Here is a 12350-nt window from a genome sequence, read left to right on the forward strand (position 1 = left end):
CACGACTGAAAGACACAGCACAGCACAGCACAGCACATAAGCTTTTCCTGTTCTCAACTATTCAAACTCAGCTGATTCCTGCTGCTGCTGCTGCTAAGTCACGTCAGTCGTGTCCAACTCTGTGCGACCCCATAGACGGCAGCCCACCAGGCTCCCCCGTCCCTGGGATTCTCCAGGCAAGGACACTGGAGTGGGTTGCCATTTCCTTCTCCAATGCTTGCAAGTGAAAAGTGAAAGTGAAGTCGCTCAGTCGTGTCCGACTCTTCACGACCCCATGGACTGCAGCCCACCAGGCTCCTCCGTCCATGGGGTTTTCCAGGCAAGAGTAGTGGAGTGGGGTGCCATCGAGCATAAGTATGGATAAATACAGACTGCCATTTTTGGAGCTTCGATTATTGAATATTCAACAAACATTCCTTTCATTTCTAGAAAATCTTGAATTGAAATTGACATTACAGTAATTCTTTGTAAAACTTCCAAGATTTGGCCAATGAGCATTGGCAAAATCACATCGACAAATCCATAGCCTTCTATTTCTCTCAACAGCTCTGTAAGATAGCGATGGTTTGTATTAGCTGCAAATCTACACTGAGTGATTTAAACAACTGTGCCTGTCTGTGATGCTTTTCAGAAAGTCTGCTATAAAAACTAAGCACAAAATTTTTAAATATATATCACAAATTTGAATAAAGCAGTTTCCCTTTTGTATTTTATAATCCCATTAAATCTGGAGTTTTAACCTGAACGCTGGTAGAACAGTGTCTGTCATGATAAAAAAACAAACAATACAGCAACTATTTTCCCTTCGGATTTAGCTAAAATTCTTCTTTGACAATGTCACTGGTTTAAAAGATCCAAGCCACAAATTCAATCTTTTTTTTCCGCTCTGCAGCTTGTGGGATCTTAGTTCCCCAAACAAGGATCAACCCCAGGTCCCCTGGCAGTGAAGCAGGGAGACCGAACCGCTGGGCCCCCAGGGAACTCCCCAAGTTCAGTCTGCTTGGTCAGTGACTGGCAACATTTCCTCCTGGGTCTGGCTGTGCTCTGAGACGAAAGGCATTCAGAGGATTCACTGGGCAGGGTCTCATGTCACACGGCTCGGCTAAAACTAGAGAGAAACACTTGCAACGTTCCAAAGTTTGAACCCATTTTTGCTGTTATCGGAAAGACCTTGTATTCCAAGGGCAATTGTTTTGAGGCTTTCATTGAAAAATCTCCCACTTTCTGCAAAATATCTTTTGAATAGTATTTTCCTCATAATTTCCTAACACATTTCCACAACCGAAACAACTCCCTTTGTCATCTGGCCATCTAAATTGTTTTTCCTGTTGGTGCAAGATTCCAAGCTATTTTAAACCTGGCCAAAGTTACAAACTCAAATTCTGTTAAAAATCATCACGATGTGTTTTGGACGTTTGTTTCTGATTCCAGGCAACTAACTTTATATATATATATATATATATATATATATATTTTGCCACAGAGCAAACATTTTAAAAACTCAAATCCACTTTGCAGTTGTTAAAATTCCATGTTAGTGTTCACTGTCTCACCTTTATTTTTCACACACCCACTAAATCTGCCTGCCATGAAGAGTGAAAGTGAGCATGTTAATTACTCAGCTGTGTCCAGCTCTTTGCGACCCCAAGGACTATAGCCCGCCAGGCTCCTCCGTCCATGGGATTCTCCAGGCAAGAATGCTGCAGTGGGGAGCCATTCCCTTCTCCAGGGGATCTTCCCCACCCAGGATCAAACCAAGGCCTCCCGCACGGCAGGCAGATTCTTTTCTACTGCACCACCAGGGAAGCCCAGGTCTTCGACGCGTAAACATGGTGTCCTTCAGATGAACTGATTCCTTACTGTTACGAAATGACCCCTCTTGTACCTGGCGATGTTCTTTGCTCTGAAGCCAGTGACGTTACTATAACCCCCTTGAGCTTTCTTTTGTTTAGAGTTGCATGGTATAGCTTTTGCTGTCATTTCATTTTCAACCTATTTGTACTGTTGTATTTAAAGCAGATTTCTTGCAGCAAGTGTCAACTGGGTCCTGCTTTTTATGTAACCAGAAACCTAGACTCTAATCAGCGCATTTAGGCCGCTTGCGTTTGTTGTGGCTGCTGGTGGTGGTTTCAACATCGTGTGGTTCTCTGTTCGGCCCATGTTTTCGGTCTTTTTTTTTTCCACTAATGGACGTATGTGTGTGCGTGTGTATGTGTGTGCATACACTCACACATGTGTGTGTTTCCATTCCACTTCCTTTGCCAGTTCACTAGCTGTAACCCCTCGTTGTGTTTTCAATGGTTGCCTTAGGGCTTATGTTATACACACATCTTCACCCTAAGCAAGCTCACCTTCAAGTGATACTTACTCCACGTCGGCTACAGAGTAAGGGCTTTATAACAGTGTACTTCCGTCTCTCCCCTCCTAGGCTTTGCAGTGTTTCTGTCATCTATTGTTATGCCTTTTGCATTTTTATTTATAAATGGTACTATCTCTCTTCATAGCTTCTTATCCTTCAACAAGATGTAAATAACTTTAGAAGTCTCTGCATTTGCCCACTTTGTTACCATTTCTAGCTAATGGGAATGCTCTGGACACAAGTCCCTTGTTGGACATAAGAGCTGGAAACAAGCTTCACTGATTGCAGCTGATTGCTCTAGTATCTCAACCAGACCCTGGGGCCTGAGTTATTCCCAGACGGATCCAGTTCAGTCTGGGCTCGTTTGCAAGGATCGTTTCTGAGGTCAGTGTCTGAGATTCGTTCTGACCTCTTTTGAGTTGTCCCCTTTCTCTGGTAGATTAGCAGCCTGTGGTTCAACTTACACCTAAAGACACTACAGTCTCCTTTTATTCGCTCTTGACCTCAAACTCAGTTGTTTTGAACTTCCTCATACTCTGCTGCAAATAAAGTCAGCTCGTTTATGGAAGGGCTTAGAACAAATAAAGTCAGCTCGTTTATGGAAGGGCTTAGAACAGGGCTCTTTCCTCTCTTCCCGGAAAAAGCCTCCGAGCTAGCCCTCTGAGGCTGGGGCAGGGGCCGTGGTGTCGTCTCTCGGAATGACAATCCTGTTTTAGGAGGTGGCCGTCACCCGGGCACCTTTGATCTGCGTGACTCACTTCTTCCAGCATGGAACGCACGCTGTACAAGCGAGTCGGGCTAGGCTGATGGATGTCCTGGTGTTTTCCGTGTGCAGAACCTCCGTGTCGCAGACTTCACTCACCTGGAATGGAGCCTCTGCAGCAGGTGGCTCGGGGAGGCAGGGTGGGATGGAAGCCACTGAAGACCACTGCTCTCAGGAAGATGTCACTTTGGTCTGGAGCTGGGTGGGGAGGGTGCCCTGAATTGCCTGCACCCAGGGAGAGTGGGGGTACCATCACATGGGACTGGTGGGGGGAAGAAGGAAACAGGTCGTGGCTGTGATGCCCCAGACTTTCGCTGCCTTTGCCAAGCTTTAGTAGATTTTCTTGAATAAATATTTCATTTTCTGTATGCCTTTAGGCTGATTTCCAGAGACATTAAATATATAGAGACTTTACATGTATATAAAGATGGTATATATTTATATAGAAATAATATACTATTTCTTAAAGTGTATATGTATAGATTTAAAATGTATAAATAATAAACACAAATAAATATACTTGTATATTATATCTATATGGTATATATTTGGTATTTATAGGATATATATTTATATAGAAATAACCTGCTGTCCCTGCTGCTAAGTCGCTTCAGTCGTGTCCAACTCTGTGCGACCCGAGAGACGGCAGCCCGCCAGGCTCCCCGTCCCTGGGATTCTCTAGGCAAGAGTACTGGAGTGGGTTGCCATTTCCTTCTCCAACGCATGAAAGTGAAAAGTGAAAGGGAAGTCACTCAGTCGTGTCCGACTCTTCGTGACCCCATGGACTGAAACCCACCAGGCTCCTCCATCCATGGGATTTTCCAGGCAAGAGTACTGGAGTGGGTTGCCATTTCCTTCTCCATACAGAAATAACATATTATTTCTTAAAATTCATATGTATAGATTTTAAATAATAAATAATAAACACAAATATATAATGTTATACAGACATAACTATAAACCTATATTTATACGTTATGTAAATATGTAACTAAACAAATGTATTTATGTAGTATTATAAACATTTATTTGTATATATAAATGTAATTCTAAATATAGAAATAAATATATTTAAACACCATAATAAATTTAAAAATACTTTTCACGACTTTCTCTGGGGAGTGTGTCTGTGGTTCACTTCATGCTGTTTCAGAATGGGAACTGTCCACCTCCCAAATGGGCTTTTGAGATTCCAAAAGTGGACACTTAACTGGATGCTTAGAGGACTATTGGGAAGGAAGGAACAGGGAGACTTGAGGTTAGACATTCCTAGTGAGTCAAACCTATCTTTTTAATTAAAAAAAATTTTTTTTTTTTTTTTGCTGGTCACACGTTAGTTGATAGACTAACACTCTTGTTACCGTGAAGTTTAACTTTCTGAGCCCTTTGGGGGTGAAGAACACTCATAACCTCATGCCACCTCCCATTCCCATCTCCCACTTCCCTCTGGAAGGTGTCCTCTGTTTGGTTTTGGCAAATATATACATATATTTAATTTTTATTTCGAATCCACATCCCTCTGTCGCAGAAGCTGAAGTCTTAACCACTGGGCAACCAAGAAGTCCCAGTTCTGGTTTTTAGATCCGAGGCAGCAACAGTCTGGAGATGACCCCTGTTTCTAGGGCGACTTTTGATGCTGGGTCGTGTCAATCAGGGTCGCCTCAGGAAACAAACCACACTAGTAATGTGAGACCCAAACGTTCAGATCGCGGGTAGATAACGCCTGGAAGGGTAACAGAGGGTGCTGAGGGGCCTACCATGCCCTCCGCAGCCCTGCCAGGGAGAGGAAGGCTGGACGGTGAGGAAAGCGACTCACACAGGCTGAGGCTGCCCCCTTTCCAGAGGCAAAGCCACTGTCCACGGGGCAGGGCCAGACCTGGACCCTGGAAGTGTCACCGCTGCGGGGGTGGGGTGGGGGCGATCGGCGGGCAGGAGCGGCTCTGGGGTGGGGACACGTGGCCTGAGGACGCAGCGGCAGCAGGAAGACAGAAATGGCAGCCGGGGATTTACGTGTGGATTAATAACCTTTTCCCCCGACTGCCCGTCCAGAATCTGGAAAACGGAGGCCGGGGCCTTCTGGAAGATTCTCTATTGCAGACAGTCAAAGACAAACCTTTGGTGGTCAGCAGTCTGTGGGGCGGTTGGGAGTACGGAGTGCTATGTAATAACGGTTTTACATTTGTTACGGAACCTGGGTTTATCTTTTTTTCCCCATGGGCAGCCGGCCCAAACACTGAAACACCAGAGGTTTGCAGCAAAGAGCGGGTTCATCCACAAGGCAACCAGGCAAGGAGACCAGACCACGCTCTGGAATCTGCCTCCCTGCGGGCACGGGGCTGGGGCTCACGGATGAAGACCAAGCAGCAGGTGGCGCGGGGCGCGGGGAGCCTGCGGAAAGCGATGGACAAGGTGCGGGGACCGCGGCCCGCGCGGTGGACCCAAGCTCCGCCTCTGCGCTCTGGGGGCGGAGCTTCCAGGGACACGAGCCACGCCCAGTGGGAGGGTCAGCGGTCCCTCCAGTCCTAAGCTCAGCTCCAGCTAGACGCCGCTGAGTCCGGCTTTCTAGACAGCAACCCGGGCGGGTATTTTATGGTTTTGGCTTCGTGACTGGAGGACATGCGTGTCTTAAAACGCCCTTGATTAGAGCGGGCAGGCGGAATGGATTTGACTGATCACGACCCGCAGTGTCACCATCTCAGGGGCCGCCCTCACCCCCACCTATCCTGCCACGGGGGGTGCCTCGGTGCTGAGATCGGGGCCACACGTGTCCTAGACAGTCGGTCAGCGCTGCTGCTGAGCGGACCCGGGGCCATCCTCACACCGTCACTGGCCCTTGTGCTAAATAAATGGAAGGAAAGCGGGAAAAGCGCTTTCTGGCCGCGGTGGCCTTGCGCGTTCCTCCATCACCATCTGCTGGCAGCGCCCGGCATGACACTAGCTGCACAGAAACCTCGGTGTCCGTTTGGGTGCCCCATCCTTGACCCCGAGATAGCACCCTCCGTCCAAAATGAAGAACACCTGCCTCCAAGGGTCTTTATAATCACAATCAATTAACTGTTAATTCTTCCTCAAGTCCACTCACAGTTCCACGGAGTAAGTGTGCTAGCCTCCAACAACTCTATATAAAATAATACTGAGAAGAAGATAACGTGGTTAATAAACGCAAATAATACACCTGCAAAGGGGCAAAGAGAAAAGACGGTCTCCGCAGTTCTCCCTTTTTCACAGCTCATGAATAGGGCTGCAGACAAAACACAGGATGCCCAGCTCAGCTCAGTCGCTCAGGCGTGTCCGACTCTCTGCGACCCCATGAATCGCAGCACGCCAGGCCTCCCTGTCCATCACCAGCTCCCGGAGTTCACTCAGACTCACATCCATCGAGTCCGTGATGCCATCCAGCCATCTCATCCTCTGTCGTCCCCATCTCCTCCTGCCCCTAATCCCTCCCAGCATCAGAGTCTTTTCCAATGAGTCAACTCTTCGCATGAGGTGGCCAAAGTACTGGAGTTTCAGCTTTAGCATCATTCCTTCCAAAGAAATCCTAGGGCTGATCTCCTTCAGAATGGACTGGTTGGATCTCCTTGCAGTCCAAGGGACTCTCAAGAGTCTTCTGCAACACCTCAGTTCAAAAGCATCAATTCTTCGGCGCTCAGCCTTCTTCACAGTCCAACTCTCACATCCGTACATGACCACAGGAAAAACCATAGCCTTGACTAGACGGACCTTAGTCGGCAAAGTAATGTCTCTGCTTTTCAATATGCTATCTAGGTTGGTCATAACTTTTCTTCCAAGGAGTAAGCCTCTTTTAATTTCATGGCTGCAGTCACCATCTGCAGTGATTTTGGAGCCCCTCAAAATAAAGTCTGACACTGTTTCCACTGTTTCCCCATCTATTTCCCATGAAGTGGTGGGACCGGATGCCATGATCTTCGTTTTCTGAATGTTGAGTTTTAAGCCAACTTTTTCACTCTCCTCTTTCACTTTCATCAAGAGGCTTTTTAGCTCCTCTTCACTTTCTGCCAGAAGGGTGATGTCAGCTGCATATCTGAGGTTATTGATGTTTCTCCCGGCAATCTTGATTCCAGCTTGTGTTTCTTCCAGTCCAGCGTTTCTCATGATATACTCTGCATATAAGATAAATAAGCAGGGTGACAATATACAGCTTTGACGTACTCCTTTTCCTATTTGGAACCAGTCTGTTGTTCCATGTCCAGTTCTAACTGTTGCTTCCTGACCTGCACACAGGTTTCTCAAGAGGCAGGTCAGGTAGTCTGGTATTCCCATCTCTTTCAGAATTTTCCACAGTTTAGTGTGATCCACACAGTCAAAGGCTTTGGCATAGTCAATAAAGCAGAAATAGATGTTTTTCTGGAACTCTCTTGCTTTTTCCATGATCCAGCGGATGTTGGCAATTTGATCTCTGGTTCCTCTGCCTTTTCTAAAACCCTTTGTTGACAAAGTAGTATCCCTGCTTTTTAACATGCTGTCTAGGTTGGTCATAGCTTTTCTTCCAAGGAGCAAGCGTCTTTTAATTTCATGGCTTCAGTCACCATCTGCAGTGATTTTGGAGCCCAAAAAAGTAAAGTCAGCCACTGTTTCCCTATCCGTTTGCCATGAAGTGATGGGACCAGATGCCATAATCTTCGTTTTCTGAATGTTGAGCTTGAAGCCAACACTTTCACTCTCCTCTTTCACTTTCATCAAGAGGCTCTTTAGTTCTTCACTTTCTGCCATAAGGGTGGCATCATCTGCATATCTGAGGTTATTGATATTTCTCCCGGCAATCTTGATTCCAGCTTGTGCTTCTTCCAGCCTGGCATTTCGCATGATGTACTCTGCATATAAGTTAAATAAACAGGGTGACAATATACAGCCTTTTCCTATTTGGAACCAGTCTTTTGTTCCATGTCCAGTTCTAACTGTTGCTTCCTGACCTGCATACAGATACTCAAGAGGCAGGTCAGGTGGTCTGGTAGTCACATCTCTTTCAGAATTTTCCACAGTTGTGATTCACACAGTCAAAGGCTTGGCATAGTCAATAAAGCAGAAGTAGATGTTTTTCTGGAACTCTCTTGCTTTTTCCATGATCCAGCGGATGTTGGCGATTTGATCTCTGGTTCCTCTGCCTTTTCTAAATCCAGCTTGAACATCAGGGAGTTCACGGGTCACGTACTGTTGAAGCCTGGCTTGGAGAATTTTGAGCATTACTTTACTAGCGTGTGAGATGACTGTTTTGCACACTGGCGGTATTTATTAGTGACCAGGTGAGGCTGATGGTCCTTTACTAGGAGGCGCGTTTGGTGCATGTTGGCTCAGGGGGCGAGCTATCAGCCTGCATTGCACCCACAGTCATCGCATCCCCCTGGGCCGGATCAGCTGTGGGCTGTCCAGACATGGGCTTCCCCGGGCCTCTGGCCCCGTGTCCCTCCCAAGTCAGTGTCCAGCATTGCCCTCCTGGTTATGGACTTGTGCAGCGGTCTCAGCAGATGTAGGGGCGACCCTAAAGGATGTATTGAGGCATCTCAGCACCGTCGCCGCCCAGGTTTGCTGGTCAGGAGTGACGTGACTGGGAAGAGGGGCTGCTTTGGGGACCACTGCTTTACAGCCAGACCTTAAGGGCATAAAGCATCTGGGCCCCTCCTTGTGGGGGCTCCCACCATCTCAGACCCATCTGTCCCCACCCCCTGAGCATCAGAGCCAGGGATCCTCACCCACTGCCTTCCAGCAGAGGACAGTCACCGCAGTTGATCTGACCGAAGGTGTCCCAGCACCCCGGCCCTCTGCTGGAGGCAAAATGACCCGAGCCTGTGACCCAGCAGTTCAGAAGCCTGTTGTCCTGCATCCACTCCGAAGGTGTGACCCACCCTCCTGGGCTGGGACCGCTGCCACACTGACCTTAATTATCTGCTCTGTGACCACCGTCCTTATCTTACACATGAAGGATCCAGAAAAAGCCAAGTGCGGCCTCCTTGGGGGCAGTTTGTCCTGGAAGGGTGGACTTGACCATGGCACCTCCACTGTCCTCTCACCTCCCATGAGGTTTCCTCTATGAAAAGCCCTAAACGGAAGGATAGTCATTTTTCAAAACCGTGACAATTTTTAAATTCAGGGCTACTCCTGAAGCCAGCACGTCTGCCCTCGAAGCAGTGGTAAGAGGTATGGGAAGAGGACCAGGTCTCCTGCACTCCTGACACTCGGAAGCGGGAAATGTTCAGGGGGCACAGAGCTGAGTGTCCGGGCTCCCTGTCACAGACGTGGCCTCTGGGAGAGGTGAGGGGGAAGGAAAGCTGGTCTCCCCGCTTGCTGACGTGCCTGCAGGGTTTTCAAGGGCGTGTGCATGTGGTCCCCACCTGTCCCATCTTCTGGGTCCCTGGAAAACACATAAATCCTTTACATACCCCCGGACGGGCCCCTCCGGCCACACTGTCCTGGGGGTGAAGCTCAGTAATCCTGGAGACCCCGCCCTGCACGGCACAGGCTGGAGGGAAGAACTTCAGCCTCCTTCTGTGTCCCCCACTCCAAGGCCACACACTCACCCAGCCTCCAGGACTCGGGTGGGGCTGAGGCTGGAGACTCACCCACGTTTGCTACCCCTCCCCCCAAGGCCATCCCAGAGCAGCTGCCTGCGTCCTCGCGCCTGGCCCCTCCCCTCTGGTCCAACCCCGTGAGGGTGGGCCGGCCTGGGTCCATGCCTCCTGCTCTCCCCTGGGCCGCTGGCTGTCTGCAGGTGCTGGGTCCTGGCCCGGAGAAGCGCCAGCAGAGCCCGGAGGACGGGAGGGGAGCGGGGAGGTGAGCCCCAGAGTCTCGAGGGGCCAGAGGCAAAATACTGCCCTGTGTCCCCGGAAGGCAGTTTCCCATGAAACCTTCGATAGAGGCCACCCCAGACGACCAGCCTGATCTGCTGTGGAGGCGTGGAGCCCTCCCCGTAGCGAATGGTGATTGGGTTCTACCTGGATCCGGGACTTCTGTTTATATTATAATCTTTCCCCCACTGCCCCTCCAGGGATCTGGAAAACGGAGGCCTGGGCTAGACGGAAGCTTCCTCCAAGATTCTTTATTGAAGGGATTCGAAGAAAAACTTAGGTGGTCGGTAATCTGTGGGGGATGGAGGGGTGAGTGCTACGTGTAACGGTTTTCCTGTTGTTACTGGACCAGTTTTGATGTGTTTCCCCCTTCAAGAAGCAGACCCAAACCCTGAGATGCTGAGGTTAGCAGCAAAGAGCGGGTTCATCCACAAGGCAACCAGGCAAAGAGACCAGAGCCCGCTCTGGAATCTGCCTCCCTGCGGGCACGGGGCTGGGGCTCACGGATGAAGACCAAGCAGCAGGTGGCGCGGGGCGCGGGGAGCCTGCGGAAAGCGATGGACAAGGTGCGGGGACCGCGGCCCGCGCGGTGGACCCAAGCTCCGCCTCTGCGCTCTGGGGGCGGAGCTTCCAGGGACACGCGGCCACGCCCAGTGGGAGGGTCAGCGGTCCCTCCAGTCCTAAGCTCAGCTCCAGCTAGACGCCGCTGAGTCTGGCTTCCTAGAGAACACTCCGGGCGGGTATTTTATGTTCTGGCTTCGTGATTGGAGGACATGTGAGACTTTTTTAAGACTTGATTAAATCTAATCAAGGCCCTTGATTAGTGCGGGCAGGCGGAATGGATTTGACTGATCACGACCCTCAGTGTCACCATCTCAGGGGCCGCCCTCACCCCCACCTACCCTGCCAAAGGGGGGGCCTGGGTGCTGAGATGGGGGCCACACGTGTCCTAGACAGTTGGTCAGCGCTGCTGCTGAGCGGACCCGGGTCCATCCTCACACCGTCACTGGCCCCTGTGCTCAATAAAAGGAAGGAAAGCGGAGTTGGGGCCCCAGCGCCACCCAAACCTCTGCCAGGACAGGACGGCCCCGGAGGAGACAAAGACTCCGCCCCGGCCGGGCCCGGATCCTTCCTTCCTGCAGGTCAGTTGGCTGAACCAGGTCGCACCCGCCCTGACACGCTGTGTTTCCATCTGTTTGGTGTGGGTTTTGTCGGCACAAGGTCATGAACCAGCGAACTGAAGATCCCCTGGGGGAGAGAGTCAGTAGAGGTTTATGTTTGTTTGTTTTTTTTAATTCACATCACATGAAATTATCCATTTTGAAGTGGATTCCGTGGATTGGTACAGGCATCATGTTGTTGCAACCACCATTTGCATCTAGTTCCAAAGTACTGTCATCGCCCCAAAGGGAGACCCTGAACACATTACGTGCTCGCTCCCCATCCCTGCTGGCTCCAGACCCGGGCAGCCGTTAACACTGCTGTCTGTCTCTCTGGATTTCCCTGAATTCTGGCCAGCTCATGTAAATGGAATCATACGACAGGTGACTTTTGTGTGTGGTGTCATGCACGAAGTGTGTTTTCTGGCTCATCAGTACTGTATCAGCCCTCCATTCCTTTTAACGGGCAATTGAAATTCCACTCCATGTATATCAACATTTGTTTATCCATTCAGCGGTGGGTGGACTCGAGTTCTTTTCACCTTTTGGCAACTGTGAACAGTGCTACTGTGAGCATGGATGAGTAAGTTTTTATGTGAATACCTGTTTTCAATTCTTTGGGGTACCTGCCTAGCCGTAGGATTGCTGGACTATATGGTGGTTCTATGCGTAACCTCTGGAGAAACTCTCAAGCTGCTTTCCACAGCAGTTGCACGGTTTCATATTCCCACCCTCCGTGTACAAAAGTTCCGATTTCTTCACATCCTTGCCAACACTGGTGATTTTACATTTTTTTAAACATTACAGTCATCCTGTTGGGTTTGTGACGTGGCATCTCATTGTGGTGGTAATTGTTATTTTCAATAATTGCTAATGATGTTGAGAGCACCTTGGACAGCAAGGAGATTAAACCAGTCCCTCCTAAAGGACATCAACCCTGAATTTCATTGTAAAGACTGATGCTGAAGCTGAAGCTCCAATACTTTGCCACCTGATGCAAAGAGCAGACTCATCGGAAAAGACCCTGATGCTGGAGAGATTGAAGGCAGGAGGAGAAGGGGACGACAGAGGCTGAGATGGTTGGTTGGCATCACTGACTCATTGGACATGAGTTTGAGCAAGCGCGGGAGTTGCTGATGAACAGGGAGGCCTGGCGTGCTGCCATCCATGGGGTCGTAGAGAGTGGACACAGGTGAGCGACTGAACGGCAACAATGACTTGAGCATATTCTCATGTGCAGCTGGGTCTCCTTTACAGGAGCAGCA

The sequence above is a fragment of the Capra hircus genome, unplaced genomic scaffold (assembly GCF_001704415.2).
Source record: "Capra hircus breed San Clemente unplaced genomic scaffold, ASM170441v1, whole genome shotgun sequence".
Taxonomy (NCBI): Eukaryota; Metazoa; Chordata; class Mammalia; order Artiodactyla; family Bovidae; genus Capra; species Capra hircus.